This window comes from Anser cygnoides, chromosome 2 (assembly GCF_040182565.1).
Source record: "Anser cygnoides isolate HZ-2024a breed goose chromosome 2, Taihu_goose_T2T_genome, whole genome shotgun sequence".
Taxonomy (NCBI): domain Eukaryota; kingdom Metazoa; phylum Chordata; class Aves; order Anseriformes; family Anatidae; genus Anser; species Anser cygnoides.
The window spans coordinates 133,136,531-133,155,708 of record NC_089874.1 but is presented as its reverse complement, the minus strand read 5'-3'; positions in this window follow the sequence as shown (position 1 = coordinate 133,155,708).

The following is a 19,178-nucleotide window of genomic DNA, read 5'->3' as shown; positions in this document are numbered from 1 at the left end:
GTGGTAATGCCTTTCTAGCTATATCTAACAATTTAGTAAAATGCACACTGGCTTTACCGTGTATTACTCAAATCCACAGACACTTTGTCTTTCTGCTGGAGCTTGCCACATGAACAGATGGAGGCACTAAAGGATGGTGTAGCTCCTTTTGTGTCTCATGGCTGGGTATACTGGTATTTCAGTCACGTGAGGAAAGAGGAGGGAACAGGTCCCTAAACAAGAAGGGTGCCAGAGAGCCAGCTCCAGGCTGCCACAACTCACGCACCCCTTTCCTTGTCTGGATCTGAAGCATACTTGGATGAGATGGCATCAGAAAGCAGGAACTGTGAGCCATTCTGTTAAATTGTAGCTGGCCTGTGGGTCAGATTTGCCTCCCAAACTCCACAAGTCTTATGGTCCAACAAACTTCAGGATGCAAAAGCTTTAGTCTGTTTGGAGATCTTTTCCAAAATCTTTGTCATTTCTCTTTCTATAAAGGTTGTCTTTGTCATGTGAAAGCATACAGAAGGAAAAGGAAAAGGAAAAGCAAAGCTTTTTTTACACAGGACCACAGCCCCTGTCACACAGCAGTTTGAATTTTCCTTATTCCCCTACCCAAAGGAAAAGCTTGACAAAAGAAAACCACAGAACTCCTTCCTTTGCCTGTTTGTGATACCAAGAAATAGTTGTAGTGCAGGCATCTGCTGCTACAGTCTCCCAAACACATCTCATGCATGATCTGTCAAGAAGAATGTTTTAATATAAGGTATTTATTTGCCCAAAATACTAGGAGGAATCACATGGAAAATGTGTAATCATTCTGAAGGGAATGGACATGTTTTCACAGGTTGTTTTTATAGTTTTGCAAACTGAAGTCGTATTTCTGAAATAAGTAGGGATCCAAGCAAGAGAGGAAGTAGGCAATGTGAGCTGATTTTGTGGCTTTATTGCTCGTTCATCTCAGTGATCTTACTTAGAGGAGTTTGAACATGAATTTCATTAATTGGGTTTTTACCTCCAGGTAAAGAGTTATAGTGCTACTGAAGTAGGGAAAGAAGGCCTTTTAGAGGAGCCAGAAAGGATTTGAAATATCAAAGGGAAATCCTGTAAGGTGACCCACCTTATATGCTTGATTGACCTTAAACAAGAACAATTTAGGAGGGAATAAATGTGTTCATTGGGGGGGGGGGGGGGATGGGGGGGCATGCTATGATGTTAAGACTTATTTCACAATAGTGTATCAAATACTGAATTTATCAAATCTTCTCCAGATAATCCTTAGAAAAGTGGCTTTTAAACACTGTAATGGGGTAGCCTATCCCATTACACATTGCCTTAGTTCTGTGAAACTCCCAAATGAAGAATTACAATGACAGAGCAGGGAATCATGAAATACGTTTGTTGTCACACAAACAATGTTTCTGTTGTTCTGTGTTTGTAATACCTATGTATGCCAAGAATGTGTGTAGACTACACGTCCTTAATACAGCATAAGGAACCAGCAGTGTTGGTCATTACAGAACAACCATGAAGGCATTGTCGCATGGTCCTGCGTCTTGTAGAAGCTATAAGACTATTCTCAATGTTCACTCAAATCTCTTATCAGAGTAGAAATGGATAAAGCCAACAGGTAGGTATTTCTAGTGCCATCCCCACAGAAGAATGACATCAAATGCAGCCCCCTTTCTGCTAGCTGCCACCTATCTCCAAGGGTTCCCTCTTTCTACATGGTCGTTTTGCTTCTCCTCTTTGCTTTTTCTGTTTCTAGATGCACACGAGTGTGCGTACAACCTATTCTTCTTCATCAATGCTCAGTCAAGTCTCCTCATCTGCATAGTTCGGATCCCTGAGTGGCCTTGCATGTACCTTTCCATGGGCACTTGAGTGAATCTGAGTTTTTGTTCGGAAGTCATTATCATGTCATGTATGAGGATTGTCATTTCTACTAACTAAAAGGAAGGGTAACAGCCACAACACCAGCTTCCGTGGCATCATGCCTGGCTTACAGCACCGCTTGGAATACACATCTTATGTATACTAAGCATATTACCAATATTAACCAAATTAATTCTGCTGGTTCAATGTACTGAGGCTTTAAAGTCATGTGGCTGTAGGTATAAATACATAATTCTGCTGAGAATTCTTAGACTGGTAGAAGCAGTGTTCATGTGACTGCCAAAATCAGGAATTTTTCTACAGATTGCATTGTATTTTCTTCTAAAGTTGTGATTTTGACTTACTGTGAAGGACTGATCAGACGATCAAAGATAACTACTAAAATTCTTTTTTTGGATTATGCAGCTGAGAAGACATTTGGTGTTAGCAGATCTCAGTCTTTTCTCCTTGGTCTGTTTTTCAGAGCTTCTTTCCTATAAGAGTCTTGATTTTTGGAAGTTTTTAAGGTTTGTTTTTTTTTTCCTCTGAAAATTCTTGGGTCACAACACAGACCCTGCTTCATTGAAGAGATTCAGTTCTCCGTTCTATCAGGTACTGCTTTGCATCATGCCTGCATCTCCAAAATGACAAATTTGGATAACCATGGCAAATTGCAACAGTAGTAATTCATCCTTGGTGTAGTGTAAAATCGACACTCAGGGATGGGATGCGCAATGCTCAGAGAAGAGCATGAATTACATCCTCAGCAGGGAAGGGCTGGCTGCCTCCTCAGCCTCCGCATCTCTGCCCAGGCCGCGACGTGCTCTGTGATTTAGCAGCAAGCAGCTGTGGGCAGGTACAAGTGCTCGCTTGCACACAACTCCAAATGTTTCCACATGTTTGGCTAACTAGACACTTTCTAGACCTGTAACTGAAGTGCCCGTGAACTTCACCCTGGCCCACATCCACTTCTTGCTCCCCCCCACATATGATACCTGAATGTAATACTTTCTATTTTCATAGGTGTACGTATAAGCAAAGTTAGCTTCCATACAAACTGAATTAGAGCCAGTTTGGGTTTTAGATGAAGCACTACTTTGGCTTCTGTGTTATTTGGGTTTTGTTATGAAGGCCTTTTTTTTTTTTTTTTCAAAAGTTCTATTTTTATTTTAGGAGCTGGACATCAAAACATTTTATATGTACTTGGAAAACAAAATAGTTTTATTACAATGTAGATTTGAAAGAAAAATGAAAATAGTTACACGTTCTTTTGGTGACTGATGTGGTGTGACAGGACCTGGTAAATCCCCCGGGCTTGTCTGCCCTTTCATATTCCAGGCCTTCAGGTGATGAGATGAGGAAAAAGGGAGATGCTGAAGAAATCAGGTCTGCCTGTCGAGAACAAATTAGCGTCTTCCCACCAAAGCTTTGGCACTGAACTCATATCTAAAGAAAAGAAGACTAATATTTTACTTTTGTTTAGGGCTTTCTGGAAAGTTTGGGTTCCTCCTCTTTTCCTAATACTGTCACATTTATAAATGAGGCAATTTAGTGTTTAAGTTTTTCTCTGACATCATTATTCCCTTATGCTGTGAAAGCTTTTCAAGTTGTCTGTTCTGCCTAGAGAGCATTTCTGCTAGGTGCAAGCATGCACTCTACATGTGGTTTTTAGTAAATTATGCATTCTGGGGAAGTGTTTATCACATATGAAGGGTCTAGACTGCTCAAATGAGGCTATTACGTTGTCATCTGGCCGTGACCCAAAACAAATATTATCCCTCCTGTGACTGCATTAGGCTAACAGCAGTAGGTTCTTAAATACTCCTAAGTGTTCTTGTTTCCTCCTGGGCTGTGTCCTGTTCGATCAGAAGGGAGCTGAAGCACTTCTGCGCCGGGCTCTGAGGAGGAAAAGGGCCATTTGTTAGCGTGTCAGCCTGTCTGTCTGCCACGCGCTGCGCCAGACGCGCCGCCGAGAGCCACGCTGCCAGGGGATGGAGGGATCCAAGGCGTACGCAGCCCTTCAGGTCGATGCTGTCGTGGCTTGGCAGCTCTGGGTGAACTGCTGGAGCTGGCACTAGATTTAAATTACATCTTTTCTATCTTGCTGGTGGAATACAGTGATAAGGTGTTAATATAGGTCTGATGCCAAGTGAGAAGCATAAAAGTTTGGCTTACCAAGCAAATTTCTTATGACTTATTTTAAGAGTAAGAAAGAAATCAATTTTGCATTACATGGTTTAGCTGTATAACATTAAAAGCCTCATTTGGTCCTAACTAGGCATATTTGTGCTCAGTGTCATCTTTGGAAATGTTACAGGAAAATGCTGTGTTTTTTTTTTTTTTCTCTCCCATCTTTAATGAGAAATACTGGAGCTATGGAAACAATCTGCTTCGTTAGATAGCAGTTCCCCTTTAACTGCCTCTTTGTCACACAATAGCAGCTCGGGCAGTTTGCATCTTTGCTTTTCTTCTCAGCCTCGGACCTGGTTTGCATTTAAGATGTGACACACACGGGAACTTGTGTGTTATTTCATGGTCTCAGTGCAGTAGGACAGAGGAGAGAATTAAGGGCTTAATACTTCTATCACCAGGCAGAGGAGTTGTCATCTTCTCTTGAAAAATGACTAAACTGAATACAAATAAAACACAATACTAATCAAAGCTGAAGGCCAAAATCCAATGTGCCAATTAACAAAACATACAACCAGAGACATCAGAGAATAGAGTTCTGGATACGCTCTGACCTGCCTCTTGGATGAGTATATGGGCATCATGTTGAACGTCTGTGAATGATCATGGCAACTGGAAGAACTCCCTGAGGACTGGAGGAAAGCAAATGTCACTCCTGTCTTCAAAAAGGCCCAAAGGAGAAACCGATGGACCTGCACATGCTGTGGGCTAACTGGCTGGAAAGCAGCTTTGCAGAAAAGGCCCTAGGGGTCCTGGTGGACACCAAGTTGAACACAGGTCAGCAATGTGCTCTTGACTTTCAGAAGGCTGCTGGTGTCCTGGCTGCAGCAGCAAAGCATTGCCAGCAGGCCAAGGGAGATCTGCTATGCTCAGCACTGGTGAGGCCACACCTGGAGTGCTGGGTCCAGCTCTGGGCTCCCCAGTGCAGGAGACACGTGGACATACTGGGGAGAGCCCAGCGAAGGGCCTTGAAGATGATGAAGAGATGGAGCATCTCTCCTATGAGGAAAGGCTGGGAGAGCTGGGGTTGTTCAGCCTGGAGAAGAGAAGGCTGGGGGGGATCTCACTGATGTCTTTAAATACCTGAAAGGAGGGGCCAAAGAGGACAGAGCCAGGCTCTGTTCGGTGGTGCCCAGTGCCAGGACAGGAGGCAATGGACACAAACAGGAATACAGGAGGCTCCCTCTGAACACCACAAAGCACTTTACTGTGAGGATGACAGGGCACTGGCACAGGTTGCCCAGAGAGGTTGTGGAGTCTCCTTGGAGATCTTCAAAAGCCACCTGGACGTGGTCCTGGGCAACCTGCTCCAGATGTCCATGCTTGAGCAGGGAGGTTAGACCAGCTGACTCCACAGGTCCCATCCAACCACCACCATCCTGTGATATGTTGGCATTTTATTTCTAATGCCACTCTGTCTGAACACTGCTGCTTTTCATTTCTCCAAGTTTTTGAACACTTAGAACTTCTTCTAAAGACCCTGACATGGAGATGTTCTGCTCCTGAACGAGGCAGGTACAGTCTTCCCTTTAGGGTCCAGTCACTAAATGGCTGCAGGGAATCAAGGTATTCCAGAGATGGTGAAAGCAGAAATCAGTACCTTCTGCATACCCTTGAGGCTGGGTTGTTGTTTGTTCATCACGGCCCTCATTTGTCCTGCAGTAGAAGTGCAACTGGATACTATGTGTGGCTACTGGTATCTTCCACTTCCTACTGATATCTTCCATTTCCACTACAGCTATTGTTCCTCTTGGTTTATTCCTATTGCATATGTGGGGAAGCTGGGAATAGGTTCAGCCAAACTTAGATATCCTTAATTCGGACTCCCACGTGATGTGGGAGTGCATTAACTTGGCACTTGACATCAGCCACACCAAGTAAAAAAGCAAGAGCTCCCAGCTTCTTGCAGCTGGCACGGCTGTCCTCCAAGACTGTTGCGTTAGTGGTGGAGGCCCACGGACTCGTATGTTCAGATGCCCTCCCCTGATGGTCACTGCTAACTCCTGCCTTCACCACCTCCCTCCCTGCATCTCCCCATCCACCAAAGCCCATGCATGAGCTCCCATGGCTCGGTGCAAGTTAGTGTGGATCCAGCTGTTAAATTGCTTTAAGTAACACAGAAAAAGACATTTAAACAGGCCTGGTGTGGTTTGCTGAGAGAAAGGCACTGGCGTGTGATTTCACTCTGTGCTGCGTGGAGGGTCAGACATCGCTGTCTGTGACTGAGGGGCTTACTGGTGACTTGGACTCATGTTCGTCTCCCAAAGCCCCACCACTGCCTTCATCCTGGCGTTTGGGAGACAGCCAGGAAGGACGTGCCACCCCGAGGCCTGCCGCGAGGGCATGGCAAGAGCTGGGCGAGCAGCCGGGAGGCAAACGCGGGAGCTGTGAAAGAGCAGCGCCGGCTTGAAAACCTCCCTCCTTGCCCTTTGCACCTCAGGCCGCGGCCCCTCTGCGCGCTGCACCCCCGGGGAGCCGGCGTTTCATTCACCGGCCGAACGGCTCTGAAAAAGGTCCCTGTTCCCAATTAGCCCCACCGGTCACCCGGCAAACCGGCGGGTTAAACCGAGCTCGAGCAGCAGGCACGGGAGGCCAGGGAGGCCGGGGAGGCCGAGTGCATGCATGCTGGGGAGCCCGGGGAGCCCCTCTCTTTCAAGGGCGCTGGCCTCTTTCAAGCGAGCGGCGGCGCGCTGGGTTCTTGTGTGAAAAACAGCCGCCACAATGCTGGAGTCGTAACCTCCTCACCCCTGACGGCATGGGAAAGTGCACTCCTCAGCTGTTGGTTATAGAAAGGCTGCTGTAGTCATGAGAAATGTTCATAAAAATGCGGTTCAGGGCCTGCCCTGCTACTCTGCGCTTGTCATCTTGCCTATCAAGCTGCCTAATTGGAAAATTGGGCTGGCCTTAATTTAGAGCCCTGAAAGTTCATGCCAATAATTTCCCAGAGACTTTTTTTTTTTTTAAAGTATTGTTATAAATGGTTTCAGCGCATTGGAAATCTTTATTAAAAAAAGAAAAAAAAAAGGAAAGCTCAGATCTTCCTTGTCAGATAGATCCTTTGATTTCTGTGTGTGAAGTTGCATCATCGTGTATCGTGTCCGCGATCACTCGCACACCCGTGTGAGCCCCCACTGTTTTCCTTGCGCTGTTCCTCATTTGACTGCACGTTATCACTTACAGCACGTTGTAATCCCCTCTCAGAGCCCGATGCCCTGCCTGCTTTCTCCCCTGCTGAGGCTGGGCCGCTCAGGAAGCAGCAGCAGGGAGAAGCTGCCATGGGGTGTAAGCAGTGCCACACCTGCGCCTTATGTTGGGGTAACGCTGATCCCGAGTCCTGTCAGGAGGCCCAAGATGGCTCCCATGGGAAAGGCCAGGAGGATCTGCCCGGTGGGTTGGGTCCTCCTGAGCAGGGTTCAGCCTTGCAGTTAACCACTTCCATCTTGCTGCAGTCTGCATCTTTCAGGTCTCCTTTTCAAACTCTATTCAGATCACATGGTGAAGTGCTGTGGATCTTCAATCTGTGCCTGGACACTGTCCTTCTGAGACCTCCGACGGGTTGAAGGCCACACACCAAGACTCTCAAACTGCCTTGTTCATCCTCAGCTCTTGGGACAAGGAAGAGGAGTTTAAGCTGATTCCTATTTCACCTGTGTTGACAGGCTCTGTGTGCTATGAGCGGCTGGGTGAGGACGCACAGAGATGGCATGGCAGGGTGTTCGCATTGCTCCTGAAGTGTGCTCCAGCCGTGGGCTGCGCTGGGAGCTGACAAACCCTCTCGCCGTGCCTCTCCGCAGCAGTAGGAGTGGCCAACACTCACAGCAGAGACTTATGCGTGACTTGATAAAAAAACCTGTCAGCCCTCCGGGTTTGTGTCTGCTGCTGAACGCTGCACACACACAGCACGTGAGCAGGGGAGGGTTATGTCTAAGATGATTCTTGAGGTCAGCGTCTGATACCTTAAGACAGAAGCAGCATGCTAAGGCTGTGGCACAACCTCCCTGGGCTCTGCTGAGCCATCTGAAGAGGCTGCTGCTCTTGTAAAACTTCTCTGCTACTTCCCCACCCCAGAAACTCACTCCTGGGGGAGCTTCCAACCAGCCTTGGTCCAGAGGGACCTTGCAGTTTGTCCTGTTTAAGGCTGGTTGTTCTGGATACTGGTTTTGGCAGCGGTGCTTACGGGGTGAGGGGAGCTCCTGGCATGACTTTGGGGCTGTTGCCCTTTCATCTGCAGAAGCACAGCGCTGCTGAGCGCTGGGGCTGACGATGCTCATATGTGAGGCTACCAGGCACAGCCAGAGGCAGGTTGCAACCCCAAGGTCAGGATTTGGCAGGTTCAGACCTTCTTTTCTTTTGGTGAAGCAAGGTATATGTGTGAGTGGGACCCTAAGTCTTCATCTTCCCCTAAAATCATCGCCATGCAAAGGCTGGGGCTGAGATCTAACACTGGCATAGAAAGAAGGGTTCTCCTAATTAATTGATACCACCAATTACAAGAATGATTTTCCTTGAGCAATCCTATCCATCCAAGCTGTGACAGCCCAGAAAGCCTTGGCTGAGGCTCTGGCAAGGCCATGAAATTTATTTTTCTGTGAGTTACACTAATGTCGATACAGCTTTGCACATTTCTGTGAGTGACCAACAAATCAGAAGGGAAGCAAAGACTGGATTTCTAGAGGTGAAACTCAAAACCTTAGGGTGAAGGAAAATATAGATAATAAAGTGGAAACATAAGAAATAAACCTCCTGCTCATCTTGGTTTTATCCTCCCTCCCTGCAGGTGTGCAGTGTTGATCTGAGCATGGTCCCTTGTGCAACCCAGGTGTATAGCATACAAATGTGCATGGATATAGTACCAATGGGCATGGTTACTGGGTGCAGAAAATAGGATGTAAAAGACATATTTCTTCAATTTGCACAGAAAGAGAAAAGTGTGCAGCTGGCTGTGCCAGAGTAGTGCCTCTGGCAGCACCTCGCCATGGCTCCTTTCAGCACTGTGGTAAGATGCAGAGCTTGTCCGCATCCCTCTTGTAAGAGGGCCAGTTGCAAAGTTCCTGACCTTAGTTTGGGTGCCTGGCTTGCTGGCAGCATTAGGCACCAGGCTGGAAGAAGGTACGACCAAGGACCACGGTGCTCTGCTGGGGGAAACCCCATGAGCTCTGCAGAGCAGCAACTGGGGAGGACCTTTCCCAGTTGTTAGCCCCAGCTGCTGCTACCTGCTATTCATTGAAAAGCACAGATGTACGTACAAACCGCTGCATTCACTCTCCTTGAAGCAGGACTTCATTGCTGGTCCCAGCAAGGATATGCCCCCTCTATCGCTTGTCCTCGGGGCAGCCCCGCGCTGCTCTAGCTGATGAAAGGCAGTTATCCTCCCTGCCTTCCGCAGCTTACAATGGAAATTAGTTCAACAGGATGAAAGGTTGATGGTGGGAAAGCATGTCAGAAAACACAATGCAGAGAACACAACTCTTGGGAGAGAGCAGTTTGTTTTGTTATTTGAAAGGGCTCAGGATTTAGCCAAGGGGGCATAGTTGTAATTTACTTTAAGGGATGCTGACAATTGCATTTGTCAGGTTAGATTATGGTCATACTGTCATAAAGGATCACTCTGTTGTTTTACTGCTAGTGTATATATGCATAAGTACTTTGGACCTCAATGAGGATAAAAATATGGCTCTGATGTGTGAAAGCCCATACCGCTGTCTAAATTTCCACGCTGTTACATGGCCCTTTGGTCGCGATGGGACTATTCAGTGCATGCATTTGAGCACTTGAATGGATTTTAAGTCTTTGTAGATCCAAAATAGCTTGACCTGCTGGCAATCACACTCTCTTAATTGCTTGTCCTAAATACAGGCAGACTGAATGGGATATACCCAGAGCTTTTCAAACAGGTGTGAGCTCAGTGCTGAAGAGATTGGACCGACGCAGGCACCTTGATCTGCCCGTAAGCTCAGAGACAGGTACTTCTTTAGCAAAGTGACCTACTGCCCTTAAACTTAAGTTTTGCTGTTCATTATCATAACTTTTGTACCAGTTTGCTCGATTGTGCTTACACAGAGTATTACCACTTGCCATTCCCCTTTTATTTCACTTCATTTTTAATGTCAAACTCTTCACATCTGAGGATTGAGCTATGTTTGTCACTATTTTATATGCCTGTCACTATTTATACTTCTTGATGAAATGTTTCCTTTCTATTAACCCCCCTGCATATTTGGAAAAGCCAAGCACTCCCAAGAAAGCTGCTGATACTGCAGTCCAACATGTTGGCTGGGAGAGAGGGAGGGAGGCATGGTTAGCAAGGGAAAGGGGGCTTATGGGGTCCTGAGCCACATGGGACAACCCTGAACCATTTCACGCTCCTGACATGAAATATATTTGCCCTCAGGCTGCGTACCAATGAATGCATGTAAGCTTCAGTGTAAGGCAAGTCTCATTTGAATGTAAATGAACAGGCTTTGCTGCAGTTGTCCACACTGAGGTGCTAGTGAAGAAACAGCTTGGTCACTCTGAGACCAGAAAAAAATGCTGGGTTTTGTGCTTGTGTCAGATCCCTCACTCTGCCTTCTCTTCCTGGGAAAACAGGAATGAAGAACTGGAGATGTGCAAGCAGACCACAGCCCATGCAATTTTTTCCCCATCACTTTCCAAATTGCTCTCTCCCTTCTGCCCCACGTTTGCTATTCTTTGTGCTGCGCTCCTGAAACACGGTAGTTTAGGCTGGGAGAGCTCACAGTCCCCTCCCTACTCCCTTCTCTCCAGCCTGAAGGGTTATTCTGACAGACTTGTTTTTTGCGTGTGGGTGGGTACATTAAAATGCATCTCTCACAGGCAGATGAGACGTTTGCAGCGCACATCGGGTTTACCCAGACAGGCCTGTGATTGCTCACCTTTGGAGAGCCTGTAGTGTCCTTTGCATTGTCAAATGTTCTTCAAGACTGGTTTCTGTGCCTGCTGGAGCTGCTGGGTTGGTAAGCATAAGTACTGCTGCTTTATTGCCTCTGTGGCAAGGGGCAGCATGATGCAGCTCCTGTCAAGGAGCTGTGAGCTGGTTTGTGCACCGCTGGTGCCCATCAGAGCCACCTTTCCCCAAGCCCCCAAGTGATGTCCTCTGCACATTGCAAGACTAGAGGTACACAAAACTGCCCTAAATGTTTATTCCCATCCATTTGCTCTGTGGAGAACGCCACAAAACTGAGTGGAGGTCCTTTTGGAGCACAGCATTTGTCTCTTTAAAATTCAGATTTAGCTGACAACCACTGAGTTCATGATGTGACACCGCATCTTTAGAATAGGAATACTTTGATTTTCAGTCCGTGTGTAAATTTGCCTGCTGAGAAGCACCTGGCCATGACCGCATGTGCAGGTAAGAGTAGCCACATGCATCAGGAACTCAGTTTTGCTCACCAGCGTCCAGCTTTCCCCTCCCATCAGGTACGCAGCCTCTTGAAATTTTAACTAAACAAGATGCTCGTGGGCTCTGAGGGCTCTCCCGGTGCTTTTTGCTCAATGAGCAGCACACACTAGCTGCGAGCACGCTGGGCACCCTCCCCTCTCACGGAGGTACAGCTGTGACCGGCCACCCCTGGCACTGGTGCGGGTGCCGGGGCGGGTGGGAGCTCCTCGCATTAGCCATGTGGCGAGCGTTTAACCGCAGCATCCCCCGTGCGCGCCTGAGCAGCTGACAGCCTGAATAATTTACTGCATGCAAATGGCGGGACCGGCCGGCTCTGCTAGCGCCGGGGTCCGATTGCCACAGCCCATTAATTGTAATTGCTGGTTTGTGCTGACAGGAGCGGGGCCGTCACCCTCCGAGTGATTAGGCAGCTACCGGAGGCTGCCCCTCTCCCCTCCTCCCTGCATGGGGGCTAGTGTGTGTGGTTTTGTTTTTGTTTTTGTTTTTTTAATTGAACTGCAAGGCCAAACGGAGTGACTCCCATATGCTGTTTCCTCCAGAAAACCCAGCAGAGGCCCCAGCACCAGGTGAGCACCATTACTTTGGGGCGTAATTGGGGCATGAGGGGCTTGTGCCAGCAGGACCTGAAGGTCAACACCACATGTTTGCAGAGGAAGAGGTTCCCCAGTGCAGGTCATGTTGCTGGGGATTGGGGTCACCAGAGCTGGCTGTCCTCCAGGGCCTCCCTTTGTCTCTGTGGTGCAACATCTCTCTTTGGTCCAGTTTTAAACAACTGCAGCAAAGTAACATCCTCTCATCTCGTAGATTTATTTGCCAAGACGCTTGGCAAGACAGACCAGTCCTTCCATTCTCTTTGTCATTTTCAACCTATCATCATAGAATCATAGAACCACAGGATCGTTTGAGTTGGAAGGGATCTTAAAGATCATCTAGTTCCAACTCCCCTGCCATGGGCAGGGACACCTCCCACCAGACCACGTTACCCAAAGCCCCATCCAACCTGGCCTTGAACACCTCCCTACATAACACATCATCCCTACCCTTAGCTAGGTCATCCTGCACAATCGCTCAGGTACCCCCTGTAAACCCTTCAGATTTTTCTGCCTAACAAATCTGGTCTTTGGAAGAAGGAGGAGGAAGAGGAGGAGGAGGAGAGCTGGGCACAGAAGGGAGGTCTGTGGAGTGGGGCTGCTCGTTTTGTCTTGCAGTGACAAATGATGGTTATCATTAAAGTCATCTTCTTAAGTGGTATCTGCTGCAGACTGCAAGCCAAAATGAGCAACTGTGCTTGGAATGGCTGAGCGATGTGGAGAGCAAGAAAAAAAAAAAAAAAACACCTCTGGAAATGGTGTAATGAGCCTGTTTGGCATCTCTAAGTATGTGAGCTATTTCAGGTATGTTTGCTAAACTTCTCCGTTACTTGCCAGCACATGATACAGCTATCCTGTGTGTGCATGCATGCTGCTTGTAAGGGGACATGGATCCTGGTGCAATGACACACGTTTTCTTTAATTCTGTAACGTCAAGATACATGAGGATGTATATCAGAGGAAAATGAGATGTGCTGCTGTTTTCTGATCCTGTTGATACAAACCGTATTTAGACTCGATCAGCTCTTGGGCATCTGAGAAGTGAGAATTATTTTCCTCGTTCCTTCTCTCTATTTATTCCCTAGCACAAATCACAAGTAGCACAAATCCCCCCTTATCCATCTCCCCTGTCAATCCACATGCTTGGAATACGCAGTTGAATCTCGGTGCAAATTTTGGAAAACTCAGTGCTGAGGGGGAGACACATCATCTGGTGCCTTCCAATATGCTTGATTTGTCTATCTTGAAATGTGAAAGATATTTGTACAGTAAGGAAATCCTTATCAAAGGCAAATGTGAACTCTGCACAAACATCTGCAGCTCTCCTGCCCACTCACTTCTCCCAGCAGTATGAGCAGGGTGAGGTGCAGCACCTTTGTGTTCTGCTGGTGCTGAGAAAAGGAGGCGGGCAAGGGCGGGTGTGACAGGAAGGTCTGCAGCATCACTGTGTGGTAAGGCTTGGTTGGTCTTCCAGTGCAAGGAGCAGGGGCATTCAGTGCTGCCAGCAAGGGGCACGTTCAGAGCAAATGGAAGAACAAAGCCTCTCTGGACAACGTGCAGTTAGCTCCTTGCTGTGGGACATGGAGGAGGCTGAAAGTGTCTGTGGGTAGAAGGGGACAGCAATGCAAAAGGAATGAAAGCCGTCAAGGGTTACTAAATGCACAGAAGCCACTGCTGGCAGACTAAAATCTGAGCTGCAAATGGTTGGAAGCCGGACAAGGCCGGTCTGACCCAGTACAGCTGTTCTCACCTCAGCCACCCCCCCCAAACAGGGGATCTGCTCTCAGATGAGGTGTCTGGGCCACATCCGATGTATGTGCTGCGTCAACCAGCTGCGGGTGGCTAAAACCGAGCTTAATCCGTGACATCCATCTAAGCCCACCGTCCCTCTGGATCTGCTTCAAGGGAGCTGTGTGCTCCAGGGTGCTGATCGTGCCCACCTGTGTTTAACCTAGGGGCAGTGGTTTGCCTAAAAATTCACTTTGCTTGTGCTGGCTTGTGAAGGAGAATCCACATCTTCCTAAAAAAAAAAAAAAAAAGTCACAATAATATACTGAATTTGTTTGTCCTGGTTGCCTGAACTTCCCACCTTTCTGAGGCCTGGCCTACACCCCTCCTGAGCAATTTTCCCTCAGATTTGCTCTGAGGTCTCCCAGTATTTCCTTGGTTGAAGTGATTATTTTGCCCTCATGTTGGGTAGGAGGCTGTCCCTAAAGCCCTGCTGCTCGGGAGGGCTGCGGGATTTCTGTAGGCCACAGGATCTGTGTGGAAAGACTGGCCATGACTCCTCAGAAAGTTCCTTCAGAATTGCACTAGAACATGTATGAAAACCTGAGGAAAAAACAAAACAAAGAAACAAAACAACAACAACAACAAACACAACACCCCAAAACCAAGCAGCTTTCTGAATTCGGGTACAAAACATCATCCTTTTTCACTGCTTTGATCTAACACGGCCTACTTGAAAACAACGGAGGCGGTGTAGATCTCTAGAAACCCCATTTGAAATGCTAGAGGAGTTCGCTTCTCTCCAGCCTGTTCCCGTTTTGCCTCCTGCTTGCTTCTGCGCAGGGCCGGGGCCTGCCGTACTGGCTGAGGCACGGGAAGGTCCTCAGCAGCTCCGCGGGTGCTCAGCACGAAGGAGCAAATTCTCTGAGGGCGTTTAAACGGGATGTTTTGCTCTCTCCCTTAGCTGGCCTTGCAGTACAGCCTCTGAAGCGTGTCTCGGCGAAGGCCTGGTGCTGATCTCTGCCCTGTGCCCACCAGCCCTGTATGGTGCCCATTCCTATCTTTCGGCACCTCGCTCTCAGCCTTCCCCTTCGTGCCTGGCTTTTATAAGGAACTGCACAACATAACAGCCTGGGGGCTGGGCAGGAAGGAGTGACACTTCCATTGGCCATTTTACATGATCTTTAACAATAGCAGGGTTTTAGTGACTTGGTACAGCCTGTACTCAACGTAAAACTGAGCCTGTTATCTAGAAGTGCTTCGATGGCAAGATAAGCTAATGCTGGTTGAGGAACATTACTGAATAATACAATGATGATATATATATATATATTTTCACTTCCACTCTTTTTTCCTTGATTAAAATGTTCCCTTGAGCATTACCTGATAGACTTGAGTCTTGCATCAGGTCATTGTTTGGGTTGGACACGCTGAGATCTTTTCCTTGTTTTAGCTGATGAAATGGTCACATTTTTTCCTTCTTTTTAAGCAACCCAAGATATAAGCTAACCAAGGCACACATGCGTTCCAATCTGATAGAGAGAGGCTTTTACATCCTAAGAAGTAAACCTTTGCTCTAAATTACAGGGTTGTGTATTATCTAGGGATATTAATACTGAAGTAAGACAAAACTTTATATGATGAAATCCCCCCCCTCCCCCTTTTTTTTTTCCCCTGAATTTCTTCCTGAGCTAGCAACCGTACCAGGATGTATGTTGATGGGTGTCTAAAGAAAATTTGCATTGTGTAAATAGCAAATAAGAATGACAGTAGGACCGTCCACTACCAGAAACACCTTTTGGGGCTTGTGGTGGAGGAACTTGGAAGAAACCCACCTGCAGTTGCCCCCGAGGTGCCTGCATGTGCTGAGTGTTGGGAGAGCAGGGAGTGGGGCTGTCAGCTTCCTTGTACTTGAAGGTGAGGGGAACTCAGTCAGGTTCCAGCACCTGTCCTTTCCATGTGCGCCTCAGTTCTCAAGTCTGCTGGTTGTCCCGTGGGCCTCAACCCTGCAGAAGGAAGACGTTATCCAGCACTGAGCTCCTGGCCTGCCGTCAGTGGAGGAATCCTGCCCTGGTCTCACAAAGCTGTCTCTTCCCAAAGAGCCCCTGCATGGGGTCAGGGATGCTTGTCCTCTTGCAGTAGTGAAACCGTCACACCATGCATCCATCTCCTCTGTGTCAGCTCTATCAGGCCCATGCAACATGGGGGGCACCAGGGTGATTTCAGTGGTGGACCTGGGTGGCAATTTCATTTCTGTGGGACAGAATCCTGCCTAAACCCTAAGTGCTACACAGGTTAGATGGGGAAGCATCTGGTCCCAGCAGATCTCCTACCCTGTGAGGTGATGAAGTACAGATACAGGAGCGATGACAGTTCTGCAAGAAAAGCATGACAGTGGGTAAAAATTCAGCATTGTCATGTAGTGGCAGAAAAGGTGAGTGTCATACTGGGACATGTAAAAGAAGAATAGCTGGGTAGGATCTATGATAACCTTCCTCCCTGCTCACACTAGTGTGGCCTCAGCTGGAGCATCATTTCTAGTTTTAGGTTTAGTGCTTCAAAAAAAGGAGGTGGACCAGGCCAGAATGCAGGAGAAAACAGTTCTCAGGGGCCTGGAATACATTTCTGAGGAACCATTGACAAATCAGGGTTGTTTGGACTAATGAGAATAGGAAGGGCTTCAAATACCTACATGTCAGCTGCTGGGAACAGCATTCTCCATGTCTGTGGAAGACAGAAAAAACAGTAATGGCTTGAATTCAGTAAGGAAGCATTGCAACAGACTTCATAAAATAATTTGTATCAGTAAGGAAACTGAAGGAGTAGGATAAATTGCCTGAGGGAATTTGTGAAGCTTCCATTACTGGAAATCAAACATATACCCCACAGCTCTCCTGCCCTGAGAAGGGGAACATGTGAGATGACTTCTTGAACTCTTGCCTGCTCTGGGACCTCCTCAATGGAGGGCGTTAAACGTGTGCTCAAATCAGGCTGAAGTCATTGGCTTTGTCTTGGCTGGGATACAAGTGTTATAAAAAGTGTTAAAGTTGATCCATATTCAGGAAAACATTAAAACATACGAATCATTTCAGACGTTTATAACCTGGTGGGTTTTGTCCTGCATAGGAAGGAAAGGGCTGGTAACAGAAAGTCTTAATTAACACATTTCAAAACTCCAGTGTGGCTGCAGTAATGCAGCTTTCAACATCTCCTCGCCGGCCAAGCTGAAACCAACACTGCCAAAAACTTTCCAACACATCTCTAAATCCCAGCCGAGGACCAGCCCAGAAGGGTTTAAGCACATATTTAAAACGAAGCATTTGTTTAGTGTAAATGCTCCCTGCGAGGAGGGGATTTTCGTGTCCGGGGTGGGAGGACGTGCTGTGATGGTCAGCGTCCCCTGGGACACCTCAGAGCAAGTGACGGGATTTCTGGTCTCAGCGGAGCACAGGGGGCCTGGCAAAGCATCACCCCTTATGCTGATGAAGGTTTTGTCCATCAGCCATCCTTCTGGGGACCACCAGGACATGCAGGCTTCAGGTGGGCTTGGCCACCAGCTCTGCAGGGAGCTGGAGCGCGTGTGGCTGCAGTTCTGGGGGCAGCTCCTCCCGACACCAGCACCCAGCCCCAGCAAGTCGTGCACCCCAGGGGCACCTCCGCTTCGTCTGCTCCTCTTAATTGCTCTGAGCAAGCTGCACTGTGCTCTTAATTCACCTCCAAGTTTTAGTTTCTCAAAATTATTAAACATGGCACTGCGGAGGATAACATTTCATAGTGAAAGCAATGCACAGACGTTGTTATTCAGACAAAGCCTAGTGAATGATGAAATCAATATTTTCCTTTGAAAGATTTTTGTGCAAAAGTCCTACTCTAGATCCTGAATTGCTGGACTAAAATCTTTGCAGCACAAAGTTTGTGGAGGAAACCACGTATTTTTGTATTTTGAAACACAGTATTTAGAGGACGGGGACTTTGTGAAACATTTGACCAGCTTCTTTTAAAAAGGAGATACAGTTGATATACATGGAAAATGCTTTCCTCCACCTGTGGAATGAATAGGAGAAATTGCTTCATACAGATTGTGCTGTTAGTTTTCATTTCCATGTCAAAATATGATTTGTATGAAACAGTTGTTATATTTGTGTCCTAGCTGATTTACTACTTTTCATATTTGCTTTCCATACTGGAGACTGTCATCTCTCTTGCTTCATTTAAAACCAAAAGAATTTTTTCTTACTGCAGCTTGTGTGCCAGATCTCTGTGTGTGCCACCAGTATCTTTCCCGACCTCCTGGACTCTGTAGGATGTATTCATTTCCTCTGAGCAGTTGCAAAACTTGCTGTTTTTAGTGGGGCTTTAATGCAACATGAAATCCGCATGTCCAAGCAGAACAAATGTGCTTCTGTTTAAGTACCTGGTGTGTTTGCTTCTTTAAGCTTCCAGTTGCAACATGCACCCTGTTTTCAGCCTAGTGATTGCACATCAGGCTCAGAAGACTTTTAGATAAGGATTTTGGCAGCAGCTGAACCTATTTTGCAGTAGATCAGCGCCAGCCAACTTCACCACCGTGTGCGGGGTTTCCTGTGTGCGTGAGGCTTCGCACTCTGCCGTCTGATCCCAGGATCAGGACCCAAATGAGCTTGTCCTTTTGTCTCTGCAAAATCACCGGTGAAATCCCAGCTCTGTTGTAAGGAGTGGCAAAACCTGCATTAAAATCTCTAGAACCAATATTTTTCCCTGCACATTTTCTATGATGCATGCAGTGAGGGAAAGTGTAGGTAATACTGCAAATACTGCAGTGACCCTCTGTAAAGAACGACTTTGGGGATGAGTCAAAACTTAATTCATTTTTAATTCCAGGGCTGGCGGGCAGTTGCTATTCTGTTATCAACCTCTCTTCACCCCTCAATATTTTGATTCCAAAAAAAGAGACTAAAAACAATAACTGCTTGGTTAGCAGCAGTTTCTTTATAAACAATATGAATAGATGAGTACTGCACTGCACTACACTGTGGGTTTAAAAAGGGTATTTAGAAGGCTCCTTAAGTTAAATGAAGTATAAGATCTTTATTGGTTTGTGGGCTGTAAGCGCCTGTGGCAATTCTCCCTGCTCTGAACCAAGACAAACAGAAAAAAAGTACCCTTTGATAAATAACCTTTCCATATTAAATACACATCAATCTGACATAAACAATTAGCTGTCAGGTGCTTGGCTTTGCTCGCAAAGGCCAATTTTCAGATTAGCGCTAATTGCAGGGCGGGCTGACACATCAGCTCGGAGCCCCGGTAGCTAACGGCGCTGGTAGGAGCGGGCTTCAATGGTGGGAGCAGGGGAGGGCTGCGGCTGCCTGTCTCCAGATTGCTGGCAGTTTGACTGTAGGCTAAAGTAATGGAGC